The sequence below is a fragment of the Sus scrofa genome, chromosome 17 (genome assembly GCF_054392235.1).
Source record: "Sus scrofa isolate SSC_HxYL_T2T_F1_AM1 chromosome 17, Sscrofa_HxYL_maternal_Yorkshire_Landrace_v2.0, whole genome shotgun sequence".
NCBI lineage: Eukaryota > Metazoa > Chordata > Mammalia > Artiodactyla > Suidae > Sus > Sus scrofa.
Window position 1 is genome coordinate 51,965,794 of NC_139399.1, and position 20,161 is coordinate 51,985,954.

Genomic DNA, 20,161 nt, shown 5'->3' on the forward strand with positions numbered 1-20,161 from the left:
ATCCAGTGGAGGACTTAGAGGCCCCAGAAAATGGCAGTGACATGAGTCTGTGTCACCAGCTGACTGTGGTGAGCAGAACCCCTGTGCTTACCTGTCCTGACTGCGCTATGAGGGAGAAATAAACTGTCAAAGTGTCACTGAAATATGAAGGTTGTTCGTTACAGCCATGAGAACACTCTGAATTCTACAATACTTAACTACTTTCATTTGATTCTATGTCCTTCAAGGGCAAGGATTCTGTTTATTTGACTTTGTAACCCAGATACTAGTATGATGCCTGGGTACATAGTAGGAACTGCTTGAAGTATGAATGGATGTGAATGAGCTGATACCTGAGCCGGGTAGAGTGCTAGGTAAGGTGGTAGGTGGAAAGTGTTCCACTCAGGAGACATATGCCTCAGAGACTGCGGCAAACATGTGCAGTTCTCAGCAGTACAAATGATTCATGATTTGAGAGGAAGGTGGCTAGGGTGAGCCTAAAGAGAAGACAAGGGCCAGATCACAAAAGGTCTTATTCATTACATGAAGGAGTTTGAATTTTCTCTTACAAGAGTCATTCAAGGATTTTAAGCAGGATGTGATACCATCAAATTTATGTTTTAGAAAGATCTCTCTAGCAGCCTAGAAGGAGGATGGATTTGAAAGAAAGAGGCAAAACTATGAATTTTTTTAAAGCACTGTTTCTCTTTGCTCCAAGTCATTCTTCTCATGAGATGCTCCACTAAAAAGGGATTTGGGGTCAGGTTGGTTTGGGAAGTTGTGCATATTTGAACCCCTCTTAGAAGTTCTAAATGTTCTTTAAAAGCTTTAAGAAGTCCTCAGAGTTCCTCCTGTGGGCCAATGGGTTAAGAATCCAACTGCAATGGGTCAGGTCACTGCAAAAGTGTAGGTTTGATCCCTGGCCTAGCACAGCATAGGTTGCAGCTGGGGCTAGGATTCAGTCCCTGGCCCTGGAACTTCCATATACTGCAGGCACAGCCATAAACATAAAAATAAAATAAAATAAACAACTCTGAAAGTCCTGCAATAATGAAATCTGTTAAACGTTAACATAATAATTATCAAAATTATTTGACCACAGAACCCCCTTTTAATTTAATACCTATTTAAACTGGTATTAGGTTTAGATTTGCTCACATAAAACAGAAAAAAAGAACAAAAAACATTAGAAGGATTGAAGTTTATTTTTGTCCTCCATAAAAGAAATCTGGAGAACAGGTGGTCTAACAGGGGTCTGAAGATCTGTGGTATCGTCAACAACCCAGCCTTCAGTATTTTTGCACCACCATCCTTAGCTTTCATTCCCAAGGCCACTTCCTTGGTTGAAAATGGCTGCTGGAGTACGAGTCCTTATGTTTTTTTGGAAAGAAAAAAGGAAAGAAATTGGAAAAAGTGGAGCCGAGTCATGTCTCTTAAACAGCCTTTCTGGGAATACTACACATCACTTCTGCTTGCATCTCATTGGCCAGAACTAGGTCACATGGCCACACCAAGCTGCAAAGGAAGCTGGGAAATATGGAATTAAAAAAAAAAAATTCTGGAGTTCTGGGTGTTCCCATTGTGGCACAGCAGAAACAAATCCAACTAGGACAGATCTATGAGGATGCAGGTTCGATACCTGGCCTGGCTCAGTGGGTTGGGGATCTGGCATTGCCATGAGCTGTAGTGTAGGTTGCAGATGCTGCTCAGATCCCATGTGGCTGTGGCTGTGGTTGGCAGCTGTAGCTCCAATTTGACCCCTAGCCTGGGTACTTCCATATGCCATGGGTACAGCCCTAAAAAGCAAAAAGCAAAACAAAACAAAACAAATTCTAGAGTTCCTATTGTGGCTTAGTGGGTTGAGAACCTGACTAGTATCCATGAGGATGTGGATTCGATCCCTGGCCTCATTCAGTGGGTTAAGGATCTGGCATTGCCACAAGCTGTGGTATAGTTCACAGATACTTTGGATCTGGCATTGCTATTGCTGTGGCTGTGGCTGTAGCCTGCAGCTGCAGCTCCAATTTGACCCCTAACCTGGGAGTTTCCATATGCTGTGGGTGCAGCCGTCAAAACAAATTTTTTTTGCTTGGCTTTGTGTCAAGTTACATATATATATACACACACACACACACACACACACACTGGAATACTACTCAGCCGTAAAAAGAATGAAATATTGCCATTTGTAGCAACACGGATGCTAGAGATTATCACACTAAGAGAAATCAGACAGAGGAAGACAAATATTACATGATATCACTTATATGTGAAATCTAAGAAATAATGCAAGTGAACTATTTACAACACAGAAACAGACTCACAGACATAGAAAACAAACCTATGGGGAAAGGGGGGGGAGAAGGACAAATTAGGAGTATGGGATTAACAGATACATACCATTTACATAAAGTAGATCAACAACAAGGACCTACTGTATAACACACAGAGCTACATTCAATATTTTATAATAACCTACGATGGAAAAGAATCTAGAAAACAATACGTATATATGTAACTGATTCACTTTGCCAAACACCTGAAACTAACACAATATTGTAAATCATCTATGGTTCAATTTAAAAAAGAAAAACAAAATGAAGTTCTATCAGTAAAGAGATGAGAGACTCAATTAGCAGTGTCTGGCACAATGTCCCACAGAAATAATGTTCCCAGGACGTAAGTTGGGATAAATGCCTAGGTAAGGAGATTTTAAAAATATTTTTTAACAGTTTTATGGAGGATAACTCACATGCTATACAAGTCACCTGCTGCAAGTACATAGTTTAATTTTTAGTAAAATTATACAGTTGTGCAACCTTCACCACAATCCAGTTTTTGACAATTTCCATTACCCCCAAAAGTTCCCCTCTTCCTGTTTTTTGTTGTTTTGTTGTTGTCTTTTTAGGGCCATGCCCTCAGCATGTGGAAGTTCCCAGGCTAGGGGTTGAATCAGAGCTGTAACTGCCGGCCTATGCCACAGCAACGCCAGATCCTACACCACAGTTCATGGCAACGCCAGATCGTTAACCCACTGAGGGAGGCCAGGGCTTCAATCTGAGTCCTCATGGATACTAGTCGGGTTTGTTAGCCCTGAGCCATGACGGGAACTCCTCCCCTCTTCCTGCTTGCAGTCACTTGCCACTCCCAGGCCCAGGCAACCACTGATCTGCTTTCTTTGCTATAGTTTTGCCTTTTCTAGAAATTTCGTATTTATGGAATAGTGCCACATGTAATCATTTTTGTCTAGCCTATTTCACTTAACACAATACCTCTGTGGTTCATCCATGTTGTAGAATGTATTGTCAGTTCATTCTTTTTTTTCTTTTCTTTTTTTTTTTTTAACAGCTGCACCTGCGGCACATGGACATTCCCAGGCTAGGGGATGAATCGGAGCTGGAGGTGCCGGCCTACACCACAGGCACAGCAACACAGGATCCAAGTGCATCTGTGACCTACACCACGCAGCTCATGGTAACGCCAGATCCTTAACCCACTGAGAGGGGCAGTCATTGAACCCGTGTGCTCATGGATACTAGTCAGGTTCGTTACTGCTGAACCACGATGAGACCACCAGTCCATTCTTTTTCATTTCTGCATTGTCTTCCGTTGTATGGATATGCCGGTCTTTTATTTCTACATTCACCAACTAATGGACAGACATTTGGATTGTTTCCACTTTGGGGCTGCTATGAATCATGTTGCTATGAGGATTTATGTAGAAGTCTTTATGTGGACATATGTTTTAATTTATCTTGGGTAGATACTAAGGAGGTCGATGCTCACAATTGAAAGCATACATTGAAAGGACATTTACTGATTGCCTGCAACTGACAAGCATGGTACGAGCTGCAGGTAAATAAAATTCAGCACAAACTTAGCCCTCGTGTAGCATAGAGTCTATGGAGGAGATAGACATTAGTCAAATAACCGTACAAATGTAAAACATTACGGCAGTACTCAGTGCCATAAAGGAGGGGCACGTGGTGCCCTGAGAGCCAATGCCAGAAGAATCTGCCTGGATCAAGGAGGTCAGGAAAGCCGCCCATTGGCTGAGATCTGAGGTATGCCAGGATTATCCCCCCAGTGAATTCTGTCCTTCAGAGTAATATTTTAAGGGCTGGTGTACTTATTTTCACAATGCTGCCCTTGCAAACATTTCTGAGCCAATTTATAAGCATGCTAGTCCCAGGCCTCTTTGTCCTCACATAAAGTCCTTGGGTTTTAATCTCTCAGAGTATTTTGTTTTCTGATTAGACCATGACAAATACAACAAACCACATCAGCAAATCAACTCCAGGAGTTTCCTTGTGGTGCAGCAGGTTAGGGATTCCGAGTTGTCACTGTGGCAGCTGGGGTCGCTACTGTGGGGTAGATTTGATCCCTGGCCTAGGAACTTCCACATGCCTAGGGTGCAGCCAAAAAAAAAAAAAAAAAAAAAAGAAAGAAAGAAAAAATCAACTCCATCCCTTTAGAGTCATGTCTCACCTATTGCCAAAAAAGGCATTGCCTTGCTGGGTCATGGACCTTATTACCCAGAGCTGGTAGAAAGGGGTTTGTGGCAGTTCACAAAAATAAACCCAAAGGTGTCATCTGTAAAAGGAGGAGAGTGGTCAGCTCTATTCTCCCTTACAGCTCAAAAATCATGTGTCTGTGATTTGTCACTGAGAAGCTGCCACATGGTGACCCTTAGTAAGTGAAGGTGATTCCCTAGTGAAAAATAAAAGAATGTGCTTAGCCAGTGGCAATACCCTGGCTTGCCAAAACACCTTCCCAGGACAAAACTGGATAAGAATAGTTGGGCTTTGGAGCCCAAGAGATTTGGTTTTAATTCCAACTCTACCACTGGTGACCTTAGGAAATTCACTTAATGTAGAGTTTTTTGATTTTGATAATGAAGTTGTTGTATGGGTTAAATCATTCATACAAACCACTTAGCTCATGGTAACTGCTTAACAATTTTTTGTTTGTTTGTTTGTTTGTTTGTTTTCATTTTTGGCCACCCCAAAGTATATGGAGTTCCCCGGCCAGGGATCAGATCCAAGCTGCAGTCTCAACCTAAGCTGCAACTGAAGCAATGTGGTGGATCCTTAACCCACTGTGCCCAGCTGGGGATTGAACCTGTTTCCAAGCACTCTCAAGATGCCACAGCAGGAACTCCTCAGTGAACTGTTAATTACATCCTTTCCCCTGGCCCCACTTTCTGTGTAGACTTTCTGCCTTCCTGTTGACTTGCTTTTTTTTGAAACATATTAACTCCATTGATTTGACACAAATTAATCTCTGTCCTCCTTGCCTTTGGCCTGAGGGACCTTCTGCCTTTTTGAGTGCCCTCTGCTGAAATATGGCCTCCATCCCTTGTGTATGAATCAGACTGATTTAACTCTTAAAGTGTTGCAGTGCTCGCACACCCATGTATGGCACTAAGATTATTTTTATTTTATTTTATTTTTTCAGCCACACCCGCAGCATATGGAAATTCCCAGGCCAGGGACCTAATCCAAGCTGCAGCTTCAACCTATGCCATGACTGCAGCAATACTGGGTCCTTAAGGTACTGTGCTGGGCCAGGGATTGAACCCACCCTGCAGAGACAATGCTGGATCCTTGACCTGTTGTGCTACAGCAGGAACTCCTATTTTGATTTTTTAAAATCCGAGTTTATACACGTAAATGACTATGCTCACGTTCAGTAACTACGGTTTATGGAAAGTCACACCTCAAATGTTCTTGGACAGGATTTTTTGAAAACACTGGTCACCCTACCCTGTAATAGTTCCATAAATCCTTCATTCTCACTCAGCAGCGTACTCTCCTGCAGCGATGGTTAGACAATTTTAGCAATAAAAACTTGCTTAAGCTAAGGCTTTTTACCAAGCCTCAAGTTGCTGTGGAATCCTTTCCCTCATGTAGGCAATTCTACCATCAGCATTAGTGACCAGTTTAGAAACCATCTGCAAATTGACAATTAAAAAAAAAAAAAAAGCAGTGCTGTTTTACACTTCAAGAATAAAAGCGGTGCTGTTTTTAAATTAATCAATTTGTTTCCATGTTTTCGCAAAGAAGCATGGTAGCCATCCTCCGAGATGGTGAGCAATGATATCTATAAACTGAAATGCAAACCCTTTTATTGTTGCCACCTACATGGGGTAGGGCCAGCGAGGAAGGGTTTGCAGTATGAAACCTATTTGCCACCTCCGGACACTATCCCCTCTGCAAAATGGGGATAATGCCTTGTCTAGGCAATTTCTCAGGGTGTCATAAGGGTCAAATGAGATGCAACAAGTGAAAGAGCTTTGGCATAAACCCAAGAATTTTTTTTTTCAGTCTTTTTAGGGCTGCACCGTAGGCATATGGAAGTTCCCAGGAGAGAGGTCAAATTGGAGCTGCAGCTACAGGTCTACACCACAGACACAGCAATGCCAGAGCCAAGCCACATCTGTGACCTACACCACAGCTCCCAGCACCGCCAGATCCTTAACCCGCTGATCAAGGCCAGAGATTGAACACGTATCTTCAGGCACACCAGTCGGGTTTGTAACCTGGTGAGCCACTGAAGGAGATCCAAACCCAAGAATTATTGTTGAGTATTTCAGGCATAGCATTTTATATACAAGATATCAATGTATAAACCAATTATGTATAATTTGAATGTCTTAGTGAAGATGAGAGCCCATATTTATAAACCCATGGCCTCACATTGTTGAAATGTCAGTGCCTCTAAAATCTTTTGACTCAGGAACCTAGCATCTTCCAACTGCTAAGATGTGACATCTTCCCATAAGGGACGGCCAGTTGGTCATAGAGAATTGCCAGGGCACTGCCCTGCTTCATGCATTACTGGAATATTCTTTTGGATAGCAGACACTTTTTTTTTTTTGTCTTTTTGTATTTTTCTAGGGCTGCACCCATGGCATATGGAGGTTCCCAGACTAGGGGTCTAATTGGAGCTGTAGCCACTGGCCTACGCCAGAGCCACAGCAACGCAGGATCTGAGCCTCGACTGCAACCTACACCACAGCTCACGGCAATGCCAGATCCTTAACCCACTGAGCAAGGCCAGGGATTGAACCCTCGACCTCATGGTTCCTAGTCGGATTTGTTTCTGCTTCGTCACGACGGGAACTCTGGCAGAACACTTTTCATTAAAATGTTCTTGAAGGGTTTTGAAGAAATGTAGATGATGCCCTCAGAGGGCCAGTTTTGAGCTCCATGAAGGAGTACCAGCATTTCTGCCTCCTTCTTACCCAAAAGGTGAATGGTAATGCAGGAGAGGATCTGTGCTACCACAACTTACTCTAACACTTTCATCATTCCAGTTTCTTTTTTTCTTTTTTTTTTTTTTTTTGGCCTCGCCTCTGTCATGTGGAAGTTCGTGGGCCAGGGATCGAACCTGAGCCACAGGAGCAACCCAAGTTGCACCAGTGACTGTCTCACAAGGGAATGCCTTCATTCCAATTCAAACATTGTCCATGATGGATTTTTTTTTTTTTTCCAGCTGTGCTCTCAGCATATGAATGTTCCCAGGCCAAGGATCAAATCTGAGCACAGCTACAACCTATGCCACAGCAGCCACAGTGTGGGATCCTTAACCCACTGTGAAGTGTTGGGGATTGAACCTATGCCACCTCGGAGACGACCCAGTATCCTTAACCTACTGCGCCACAGCAGGAACTCCCATAATGGATTTTTGACTTTAAAATGATGCAGGAATCCAGCAGTCCTTCAGCCATGGTTCTCAGTGTCCTGTTTTGACATGCCAGTTATGAGGTATATGGCAAGTAATTTGTCACCAATCATATATAAAGGAGCACAGTCTAAATGATTTACCTTTAAAAAATAAATAAATGGGAGCAGATATTCTTATAACAATAATACTCCTATTCATTTGTATTCTGATGTGCTCTCCTGGGCAGCAGAGCAGGGGGTAGCATTTTATCTGAGCCCTGGGAATGTTACACAGCCACTGTGTACCTTATCTATGTCTTGCCCTGTGGTGAGAGACCATTACCAGTTCTGACAACTATAAATTATGGTGGTGTTGGTGAGTGAGTGGTGATTTTATAGTTATTGCCACTGTTAATGCTTTTGCTTTAGTAATATATGCCTTCTCAACTTATTAATAGTATCCATGGGGTGAAAGTCTGGAGGAAAAATAAAAGCTGTTAAAAAAAAAAGCTATCCATGTTTATATAGTGTTTCCTTATATAATGGTAATTTTTGAGATTTTCAAATGGCTTTTTTGGGGGGTCATTTTCAAAATGCTTTTATGATCATCACATCACAAATATTTTCAGTACTATTTGTCTTACTTCCCTAGGGACAAAAATCCACCTAGACTGTGAGGAATATAGGTTCTATCCAAACCTCCTCATTGAGGTTACAAGGGGTGTAGCAGAAAAAAACATTGAAACACAAGTCTGATCCAATATCTCCCCAGCACCAATACTCACATATTGCAAGTTTGCTTTTTCTCCTTACTCCTTCTGAGTGTAACGAGGTCAAGGGTAGATGAGGGTCAACACAGGCAGGGTTCTGTAAAGTAAGCAAAATTTCTGGAAGACCCACTGGCATAAAACAAGCATAAAGTACCGCAGGCGAAACGGAGTCATGGTTAGGAGCCAGAATCTCCAAGTCATTTGGAGTTAGAACCAGAAAAATAGGTGGTTGAGAATAAACAGCAAAGGTCCATGGAGGATGATCTGTTTTGGTGAGTAGGTTCAAATGGTGGTGGTAATGGGATGTGTGTGTGGGGGGGTGGGTCTTAGAAGAGTACTGTTTAGTTAATTAAAAGAGACAAGGTAAATAAGGGCAGCTCATGAATGATTTGATGGATTGTTGGATAGATAAACTGATACATGAATGATGGGTGTTTGAATGGATATTTGAATGGATAAGTGGAAATAATGAAATTGGGATAGATGGCTGATATGACAGATGAATGGGTAGTGGAGGAAGCAGATGATTAGTTGGGTGAATGGATAAATAAATGAACAATAGATGGGTAAAAAGATAGATAGATAGATAGATAGATAGATAGATAGATAGATAGATAGATAGATGGATGGATGGATAGATAGATAGATAGATAGATAGATAGATAGATAGATAGATAGATAGATAGATAGATAGATAATACGGATATGTAGGTACTAGATGAGTGAATGGATGACCAAACTGATGGATAGGTAAACTAATGAACAGATGGATGAATGAATGTATAAATAGATGGTGTGGTAGTCAGAATAATGGCTCCCCAATATGTCTTCTTTTTTTTTTTTTGTCTTTTTTAGGGCTGCACCTGTGGCATATGGAGGTTCCCAGCCTAGGGGTCCAATCAGAGCTGCAGCTGCCAGCCTACACCAGAGCCACAACAATGCAGGATCCAAAAAGCATCTGTGACCTACACCACAGCTCACGGCAACACCGGATCCTTAACCCACTGAGCAAGGCCAGGGATCGAACCCGCATTCTCATGGATGCTAGCTAGGTTTGTTAACCACTTAACCACTGAGCCACGACGGGAACTCCTCCAATATGTCTTAACTCCTAAAATTTGTGAATATGTCCAGGTGGCGTTTGGGATGTGCCACCCTCCCAGTATGTGGATACATTCACCAACCTGGAACCTCTCCGAACCTATAGTTTAGGAATTTTTAGGAAAACTTCATCACTGTAGACGTGATTGATTAACTCCATCTCCAGTCTCTCTCACCTCCCCAGAGGATAGAGAGGTGGGATTGAAAGTTCCAAGCTTCCAATCATGGCTTAATCTTTCTGGTGACTAGTGCCAGAAGCCTTAGACTGATGACTAGAAGCTATTCAGGAGCCCACCAAGAGTTGCCCTATTAGAACAAAAGATTTTTCTATCACCCAGAAAATTCCAAGGGATTTAGGAACTCTGTGTCAGGAAGCAAGGGTAGAGACTAAATATATTTATTACGTCACAGAAGGTGAAATAAATATATAGATACATGAATGGATAAATGAATTGATGGACGTGTGAGAAAATGAATGGATGAATAGGTGGGTGGGTAGGTAGTGTATAAATACACGGATAGATGGATGATTGGTGAATGGGTAGATAACAGGAATTGATGATTGGTATGAAGGAAGAGCACGTGGATATGTGAATGGGTAATGAATGAATAGATAAATGAATGGATACTTGGTTGGAGATCTGATTGGATGGATAGGTCCTTGCCTCTATGGATGTATGCATGAGTAAATTAAAAGCGTCTTACGCTTAAAGACAGAGCATTACCTTTGACCTAAAATGTGGACATTTTGGCCATTAGAAAAGCTTCTAGTTATGAAAGGAGGCATCCAGATAGACTGTAAAGTGTGTACAAGGTTCTATTCCTGCACTAAGCCTCCATCCTCCAAAATGAGCCGTTTAAAAAAAGGGACGTTTGCACGTGATGGTTTATCCATTTGGAATGTAATAGTCTCCCTTCAAGTAATTAATTTCTACTCAATCCCTGCTTCACAGCACAAGCATTGCTTTCTCAAGGATGCTTACTTATTATGCTGTTGTAGTACTCCAAACCTTTCTTTGGAGCACTCTTAAAATTTCAATTTTACATTTATTTATATGAGCATGTGGTTACTATCTGTCTTCTTCACTAAACTGTAGTTCTAAAGGGCAGGGATCAACGTATTTTGGCATACCATTTTATTTTTTTTTTCTTTTGTCTTTTTAGGGCCACACCCACGGCATATGGAGGTTCCCAGGCTAGGGTATAATCAGAGCTGTAGCTGTGAGCCTACACCATAACTATAGCAACACCAGATCCGAGCCACGTCTGCGACCTACACCAAAGCTCACAGCAATGCCAGATCCTTAACCCACCGAGCAAGGCCAGGGATCGAACCCGCAACCTCACAGTTCTAGTCGGATTCGTTTCCTCTGCGCCACGACAGGAACTCCTATCCCCATCACTTAAGTCATGCCTGGCACACAGAAAATGTCCTCTTTTTTAGTAAGTACCTTTTCGTATAGATTAAAACCTTCCTGTGCCATTCCTACTCATATCGTCAGGAAAGATCTCAATGGATTCCTGAAACATTATTGATAACTTGGTGACTAAGTCTGGCTTTCCTGATGGAAGATTTTGACAAAGAATGTTCCTCCAATGGGGATGAGCCAAGCACTCAGCTCGAGTCTCCCTCTGCCATAGAGAGGGCCAGGACCCCTGTCTCGGTGCCAGACCAAACATGTCTTTGTGTTAAATCCGATCCTCCTCACTCAGCTGTCCTAGAAACAGCAGCCTCTCTGACTTGCTGAGGCCCCCTAGCCCTCTTCTATCCTGACCTCCATCAGTGCCAGCTCCAGCCACCTGCCCCTGTCTTGTTCCAGGCTGGCAGATTCAGAGGCCATACCTCTTCCTAATGAAGAGTGCAACCTCTTCCTTCTGTCACTCTGATTATCCTTTTATTCTTCATCTCTAACGCGCTTCACTTTGATGTTTTTGGATATCTGCTAGGCTTCAGTTTGAATTTTGTGATCTTTTCTTCCTTTCTGTGTTCAGGACACTAGAGTCGTAAGAGAACTGCACTCGAATACCAGCTCTGTATGAACTGGGCCAGTTACTTGAACTTCTGAGCCTGTTTCTTAATCCACGAAATCTATGTCCCAGGGTGGTTATGGAAGTTAAACAAGACGATGTAGATGAAGCATCTATTACAGTGACTGGCAACAGTAATTCATGGTCGATTAATTTCCCTTCTTTTCCCCCCGTTTTTTGCTCTTGTTTCTTCCCATGGCACAATGTATTCTCCTTTTCTATTTTCCACTCTTCTGTCTACAGAGTGTTTTCTAGCCCTTATAAAAATAGCCCTACATAAAACAAAAATTGCAAAGTATTTTTACATCCTCCAAATAACTCAATTCAATTATAGACTGGTCGATTTTAGGTATTTGAGCATTACTAAAACTGTCTGCAACTGGTAAATAAAGTTCTGTATTCACATTTGGAAAATAAAGAGCTAAAGCAATACTTTGGAAAATAATAAGGGAAAGACATTTTCCTTGAGGCCTATGACCTCATATGGAATATGTCAGCCCACTGCTGCTGCTTCTGGCTAGGAGACAAAGCACAAGAAACTCTTTATATTTTAAGTTCGACAGCCAGGAAGCTAGTGGGAGAATGGAAGTCATTTTCTAGGAATAAGGATTTGGCAAGGGGTCCTTGTGTGTGACCTATAAGGTGCCCACATGTGTGATTTAGTCCTGGCAATTTGAAAATTCAGAAGGAAATTTTAAAAATTAATGGGAAAGGGGTTATAAACTTATTTTTGAAATAGTGAAATAAGAAGATTATAATGAAGATCTCTAGGTTAAGGGAAGAATTTAAGACAAGGTCTTAACCATCACACACATAAGCACAGAAGAAAGCAGATGGTCCACAGTTCAAATACTGACAGCATCACTTTCTGACTTTGTAACTTTGGTCAAGTTACTCTTTTTCTCTGGGCCCCACTTTCTTCATCTGTAGATTAGAAACTAATATTCCTGACATCTGTAGATTAGAAACTAATATTCCTGACATTGTGGCTTTTAAACTAATCCATTAAATGTGCCAAGAACAGTGCCACGCACCTAAAAAGTGCTTAATTAGGGGGGAGGTGTGATTACGAATTATTATTAGTTTTGGGGTTTCTGGCACACTCACATTTACCACTTATTATTGAGAAAGGTACTTGCACAGCCCTGGAAATGTTGGGTATTATCTCCAAGAAAAAGTAAGACTAACCTTTTTCAAAAAGGTCTGAATGAATTAGTTGAACCCAGAGACCAGTTTTCAGACGTACAGCTCAGGCACCTGATTTTGTCATCACTGAGAACAGCTTCACCTGTAGGGCAGACTCACACTAACCAAATTCTTTAGACAAATGTACAAACCAGATTACCGTCAATTAATTTTCAATGAGAAATACAGCTTTTGAGAGACTAGCACACTCAGGTCTGTGTGATCGGTGCATTTTTCTCCATGGGCTCATACCAATCTTTATAAGAAGACTAGATTACAAGAAACTTAGAGCAGTAAGACTAGGAAGGGCTATATAAGTAGTCTCAGTCCATGCTACCCCAAACCAGCAATCTCATGTTAGGGATAGCCTTTCCTCTGCTGTGTATTGTGAAACTTCATCCTCCTTGCCAAGCCAAAAAAGGAAAATATTCACTGGTGATTTGGACTGTATAAAAATTCCAAACTTATGTACAACCAAAAATACCAGAAATGAATCCAAAGGACAAATGATAAACTGTAAAAATACTTGTAACACATTTGGCCATAAAAAGGTTAAAATCTGGAGTTCCCATCTTGGCACAGCGGAAACGAATCCGACTAGGAACCATGAGGTTGCGGGTTCGATCCCTGGCCTCGCTCAGTGGGTTAAGGATCTGGTGTTGCTGTGAGCTGTGGTGTAGGCCGGCAGGCACAGCTCCGATTAGACCCCTAGCCTGGGAACCTCCATATGCCGCGGGTGAGGCCCTAAAAAGACAAAAAAAAAAAAAAGGTTAAAATCTAATATATATAAATAGCTCTTATGAACCAATAAGAAAAAGAGCAAGACCCCATCAGATAAAAGAGCCACAGAAAAATAATACAAATAGTTTAGAAATTGTGAAAGGCAGAGCTCCCCTTATGGCTCAGTGATTAACGAATCTGACTAAGAACCATGAGGTTGCAGGTTCCATCCCTGGCCTTGCTCAGTGGGATGGGGATCTGACATTGCTGTAAGCTGTGCTGTAGGTCGCAGATGAGGCTCAGATCTGGCATTGCTGTGGGTCTGGCATAGGCTGGCGGCTACAGCTCTGACTGGACCCCTGGGCTGGGAACCTCCACATGCCGAGGGTGCGGCCCTAGAAAAGACAAAAAAAAAAAAAAAAAAAAAAGAATAGCAACAACAACAACAACAACAAAAGACAAAAAGAAAAAAAAAAAAGAAAGAAATGATCAAACAACAAAAAAAAAAAGAAATTGTGAAAGGAAACTGTGCTTATGAATAAATGCTTTATAAACTTTGTTGAAGTGATATTTTATTATTGTTATGATTTGCCTTTTTTGTTAATGAAGTGTGTGTATATATATATATGGCTGTGTGTTTGTATGTATATGGTTTTATATTTGTACATGATTAACAGCCATTAAAACGTATTCTTCTATTTATTGCTTCTATCTTTTGCCTATTTTTCAATTGAAGTATTCTTTTACTGATTTAAAAAGCTCTTTATATACTCAGGCACTAAAGCTTTATATACATAAAGTCATGGGGGAGAAGCAGAAGAGAATTCTCTTTAACCAAACATCCACTGTGTGCCAGATTCTTTCACATAAATTATCTCACTTATCCTCAAAACAATCCTAGGAAACAGGTACTGTAATCCCCATTTCGCAGCTAAAGACATAGTAGTTCAGAGAGACTGGTAACTTGCTCAAGGACACACAGCTAGCAAGGACTACCTGAACTCTGAACCAAAAGCTGTGCTTTTCCCTCTCGTCATGCAAGTGCCTTCCCAGGAGACTCCTAGGTCTTCTGACCATCACCTAATCTACCTTGTGACAATATTGCAGGAGAACCCAGGTGCAGGGTCAGCCCCAGCTCATTCTTGAACCAACACCAACTGGGCAGAAGTAATAGGTAGGCTAATATTAATCACACTGTCCTTAGGAGTTGGTACAGGGTAAATGAATCCGACTAGTATCCATAAGGATGTGGGTTCGATCCCTGGCCTCGCTCAGTGGGTCCAGGATCTGGGGTTGCCCTGTGAGCTGTAGTGTAGGTCACAGACACAGCTCAGATCTGGCATTGCTGTGGCTGTGGTGTAGGCCAGCGTCTATAGCTCCGATTCGACCCCTAGCCTGGGAATTCCATATGCCGTGGGTGTGGCCCTACAAAAAAAAAAAAAAAAAAAAAAGCCATACCATCCTTGTTCCTGTGCCCTGTGATTTTTGGGGTTGAGTCCTGGACACCTGAGTGCCCACTGAATTGCAATTTCCCTTCCCTTCTGGCCTCAGTTTCCCTCTTGCCCTGAGGCTAAGCCAGGTCAGACCCTTACACATAAAAGGAAAAGGAACTCACACTGAACGGGTGAAAGCTATCACTCATCTCTCCTTAGGAGGAAGGGTTGTAATTGATTGGGTCAGATGCTAGGACCGCGGTTTAGAATCCATGTTTATTAGTGGGTAAAACCTTCAAAATCTTACCTAAGAGTATAACCCTTTCTTCTGCCTCCCATCCACATCTGCTACATTTGCTGTTATATCTTCATATGCACCCAGAACATCCATCCCATCTGATTACCTGCAGTGCCCCAAGCAGGCTTTGCTGTAATGTCAGCACACAGGCCTCTCTCTTCCACCTGGTCAGTGCTTTTACAACCTTCAGTTATCAACCCATCTCTACTGTGAAGGACTCTCAGACCTTCCCCTCCACTATAAAAGACCGCCCTTCCACTAGGAAGGGCCTCTAGACCCTCTTTCTGAAAGGGCAGTGTCAGGTCCTCATTCTCCATGCTCCACAGCCCCAGGGCTGGCATCTACCACAGCCCTAATTTTACTGTGTCTGGGTTCACCATCAAACTCAAACAGGGATTTCCTCCAGGACATCAGTCATCTCTGCCTCTTCAGGGCCTAGTACAGACTGATGAATGGATGATGGTTCTTCTGAGCCTGTGGTCTCTTGTCCCCACCCAACATATGCCCAGACTCACAGGGCTGGCTTCTGTTTTAGATCTTACTCTGATTTGCTTCTTTGAGTAATTTGCTTCCTTCCCCAACTTTCTTCTTTCTTTTTAAATGGCTGCACCTGCAGCATATGGAAGTTCCTGGGCTAGGGGTCAAATCGTAGCTGCAGCTGCCGGCCTATGCCATATAGCAACGCCAGATGAGAGATGTACCTGCTATCTATGATGCACCTTGCAGCAATGCTGGACCTTTAACTCACTGAACGAGGCCAGGGATGAACCTGCATCCTCATGGACACTATGTCACGTTCTTAACCCACTAAGCCACAACAGGAATTCCCTCCTTTCCCAACTTTCCATGAAGACGGATTCCTGTCTCAATCTCACTCGGAGGGCCTGATATGCCTTTTGCTTTGTATCACCCGGCAGCTGGACTCCCACCACTAATTCTGGCTGCTTGATGGGAGAGTCTTAGAGCCTGGACTTCAGTGTGAACCCTGTAACCTTTCCAATCCTCCCTAAGCCCGTGAAGTTCCCCTCCCTGCCATACCCCTGGGGTAAATTCAGGACCAAGCTCTAACCCTTCTAGCCCTCTCCACACTCTTCTGGGCCGGAGGCCAGGCCTTCTCACAACCAGAAGACAAGATTTTGGTTGCAACTTGATCCCCTACCATTCTGCTCCCCTCCTATCCCACTTCAAGCATGTCAGAAGGCAAATCAGCTGAGTCACTCCTGAGCCAGGAGACCTGCAACATCACAAACGAAATCAACAGAGCAAAAGGAAATTAGCTCATTCCGCAGAGAGGCACTTGGTGTAGCCAGGTAGCCCCAAAGCCCCAGGCAGCCCTGGCAAAGGACCACCTGGATCATGACTGTGGCCTCTCAGCTCTTGCCACTCTATGGAGAGACGTGCTTTCAGGACTGAGCCTGCAGACCCATTCACACCTGAGTAGTCTCCAGTCCAAGGGAAGGACTGTGGGACCCCACTCAGCTGTTACCGGGACCCTCATTATTTTTGGCCACACCCATGGCATGTGGAAGTTCCCAGGCCAGGAATCAAACCGACGCTACAGCAGTAACCCAAGCCGCTGTAATGACAATGCTGGATCCTTAACCTGCTGCACCACCTAGGGAACTCCTAGGACCCTCATTTTTACACACCTCCTCAAGATGAGCTACTGGACCAGAGGAGGGCGTGTGTTCTGAACTCTAGGGGAGGGATCTTTGAGGGTCATTTCTGGGTTGGTCTTTAGATATTCACTGACAACCACTCCGGGTCAGGCTCAAAGATGACTAAATCATCACTCCTGCCCCAAAGGGTGCATGGTCCCGGAGATGAAGATGTTACAGCATTCCAGACTGGGCGCATATAGAGAAAAGGAAAAACAAGTAGAGACAGAGAAGTCCAAACAAAGCCCCCTTGTGTGGAGTGTGGTTAAAAGGAGAGCACATGGGCTAGCGGGTGGGGAGAGCTGATTTCATTTTAAGAATTAGGAATTGAGCCATTCAGATGGTTAAGGTTCTGAGGGAGTGGGGATAGAGAGATGAAGCTGGAGAGGTAAATTATAGGAGGGGACTTTTTTTTTTTTTTTGGCTTTTTAGTGTTGCACCTGCAGCAAATGGAAGTTCCCAGGCTAGGGGTCAAATCAGAGCTACAGCTGCCAGCTTATGCCACAGCCACACCTATGCCAGATCTGAGCCATATCTGCGACCTACACCACAGCTTACAGCAACATTTGATCCTGAACCCAGTGAGTGAGGCCAGGGATCAAACCCCCAGTCTCATGGACAATATGTCAGGTTCATAACCCACTGAGCCACAGTGGGAACTCCAGAGAGGACTTCATTTTGAAGACCAGATCTCTACAGCAGAAGGTTCACTGGGTTCAAGGGAAGGAAGAGACCCAGGAGTGACAATGACAGGCTTAGGTTTGTAATGTTGAGTCTGAAATGCTGGATTAGAGTGGAATCTTTAGCCTTTCTGAGCAAAGGGGCCATAAACCACAGGCCTTGTGCAGGACTCTCTGGATGAGTAATGATCACAGATCTAATCACACTATTTTTGGGAAGTTTGGACCTAAGAGATAAACTTAGGCAGCAGAGTGGGCTGCAGAAGCAATGAGGCAGCAAAGTCACCAGGCAGAAGAGGCTGTGGGGTAGACAGAAGGATCCTGGCCGAAGCTGTGACCCAGTGAAAGTAAATAGTTGGTAGGGGTAAGAGAAATCAATACACTCACACAGAGGGAGAAGGCAGGAGACAGAAGTGGAGATAGAAAGGTGATACATCATGAACATGGTGAAGAAACAAAGGCAGAGAGAAATGCTACCCATTTATCAGGGAGCCATGGAATGCCTGGAAAGACAACAAACATTTTCTGTTCATCCACAACCACTGGACTCCAGGGAGAGGTCCAGCTCTGCTCTCCCTGGCTTTTCCTCCAAGCAGGAGGCATGCCAATATGCATGGGCCAACAGCCAGGATACTAACTGGGCCACAGAGCAAAAGGTGAATCTCCCTCCTTCACAAGTAGCTCTTTTTGGAAATTCTACCTCTGGTCCTCTCATGTGGCTGAGTTCAGATAAGTAGCCCAGATTTGTTCCCACTTAGGATCTGTGTCTCCAGCCCATCAAGGAAAGCCTGGTGTGGGTGGGTAAGCCCAGACCTGCTCAGGATATTCACCTTGAACTTGCCATTTTGCATCTTTGGAACAGGGAGTGGGGATGGGCCCTGTGGTGGGGATAAGATAGAAAGGCTATTGTACCATTTAGGGTTTCTGGTTTCCAACAATAGAAACCGCGTCCAGTTGATGGAAGAAATGTTCACATATTGAAGTATGGGAAAGTCATTCTGGCTTATACATGATTTGGCATGAACTTTATGCTGACTACAATAGCCTGTCTTATGGCCTGTCAAATATGCATTGCACGTCTGCTTTGGCCATTAAAGAAATGAATGCATTTAAAAATCAAAATAGGGTAACTGTGGTTCAGGCATCCCAAATGGAGCTGGGTGGCCACTGCTGATGTGGTTTCAGACACATCCCTTCATCCCTTTCTGAACTGTATCAAACTCACAGACACCATCAGCTAGTCTCAAAATAATTTCTACCAGCAGCTGCCAGCAGCAACTTCTGGTCTCAAAGTCTCCCCCCTTGTAACCATGTAACCATTTTGGCCCCCCAAAAATCCATGTTTAATAAGCATCCTTACTTCTTGCCAGCTACAGTCTTATTTTTGACAAATGAGGTATGTAACTTCGCAGTTTTTGCCTATATAAGCTGCCCCCATTTGGGAATCTAGAGGAAACACTGTGTCTCCCAGGCTATAGTCTTCATTTTGGCTCAAATAAAATCTTTTTCTATTCCTACTTGTTTATTGATTATTTTCATTGACACAGTGATCCTAAAGAGAGAAAGCAGTTCATTGGAAGAATATCAAGTAGCACACAGCACTGACAAAAGGGCTGGAAAACTGGCCTCAGAAAAGCCAGCTAGGATGCTACTACGGGGACAGTCCAGTTAGGTCATTTCTATTAGTGCTGCTGCCATTGAACTAACACCTCCATTGGGCTTTGTTTTCCTCCAAATAGAGTGGATGCTCAGGTGCTCAAACGATAAATGTCCTCTTCTGAGGTGAGCTACGTCTCCCAGCAGCCTAGGTCAAAAAGTCTTCCATATTGTTCAATCCAGCACATGAGGCCAGAACCTCAGAAAGATGCACAAAGAAGTGTGCACTTATCTGGCCTTGTTCTCTGGCCACCTATTTTTTTTTCCTTTTTCTTTTTGCTTTTTAGGGTCATACCCGTGGCATATGGAGGTTCCCAGGCTAGGAGTCAAATCGGAGTTACCACTGCCAGCCTCTGCCACAGCCACAGCCACATAGGATCCGAGCCACGTCTGCAACCTACACCACAGCTCACGGAAACGCTGGATCCTTAACCCACTGAATAAGGCCAGGGATCGAACCTGCAACCTCATGGTTCCTAGTCAGATTCGTTTCCCCTGAGCCATGATGGGAACTCCTCTGGCCACCCATTTCTTTCAAAGACTTGGGGGGGGGGAGGAATGAGCAGTAGCAGTCGACGGGTGGGGGAGAATGGGTTTCAGATCCCGAATCTTGGGCATCATTCACATTCCCTTTATCCACAACATGACTTAATTCAACACAGTTGGGAATCCCAGCCCAGAGAGCTCTCAGCTGAGATCTGAAGGGTGAGGAGCCATTAGTAAGGAATAGAGACGGGAGGAGAGATCTTTCGGGATATGCAAAGGTTTAGTGTGTTTGAGTCACTGAAATTGATTCCATATGACTGGGAGATGAGCCAAGGGGTGAGTGGGATGAGAGGAGCTAGAGAAGAAGAGTAGAGTAGAGAGTTTGGACTTTATACCAACGGCAGTGGGATTGCCATTGATATATTTTAAACTGGGGACAGACATGATGCTATGTGTGCTTTCGGGACGACAACTGACTTCTGGAAGGATGTTGGTTCCAG

General features: G+C 43.4%; 1 long non-coding RNA gene across 3 annotated transcripts in view; it reads right to left on the bottom strand.

Moving 5' to 3' along the window:
• The window catches only part of LOC146395316 (uncharacterized), a 63,804-nt gene that overhangs the window by 1,893 nt on the left and 41,750 nt on the right, over positions 1-20,161 (bottom strand). For 2 of the 3 annotated variants that reach the window (XR_014832396.1, XR_014832392.1), the window contains one exon: positions 8,432-8,513. The exons of the other annotated variant lie outside the window; for it this stretch is intronic. This is a non-coding gene — a long non-coding RNA (uncharacterized LOC146395316). The remainder of the gene's footprint in view (positions 1-8,431; positions 8,514-20,161) is intronic. 3 annotated transcript variants of the gene reach the window in all.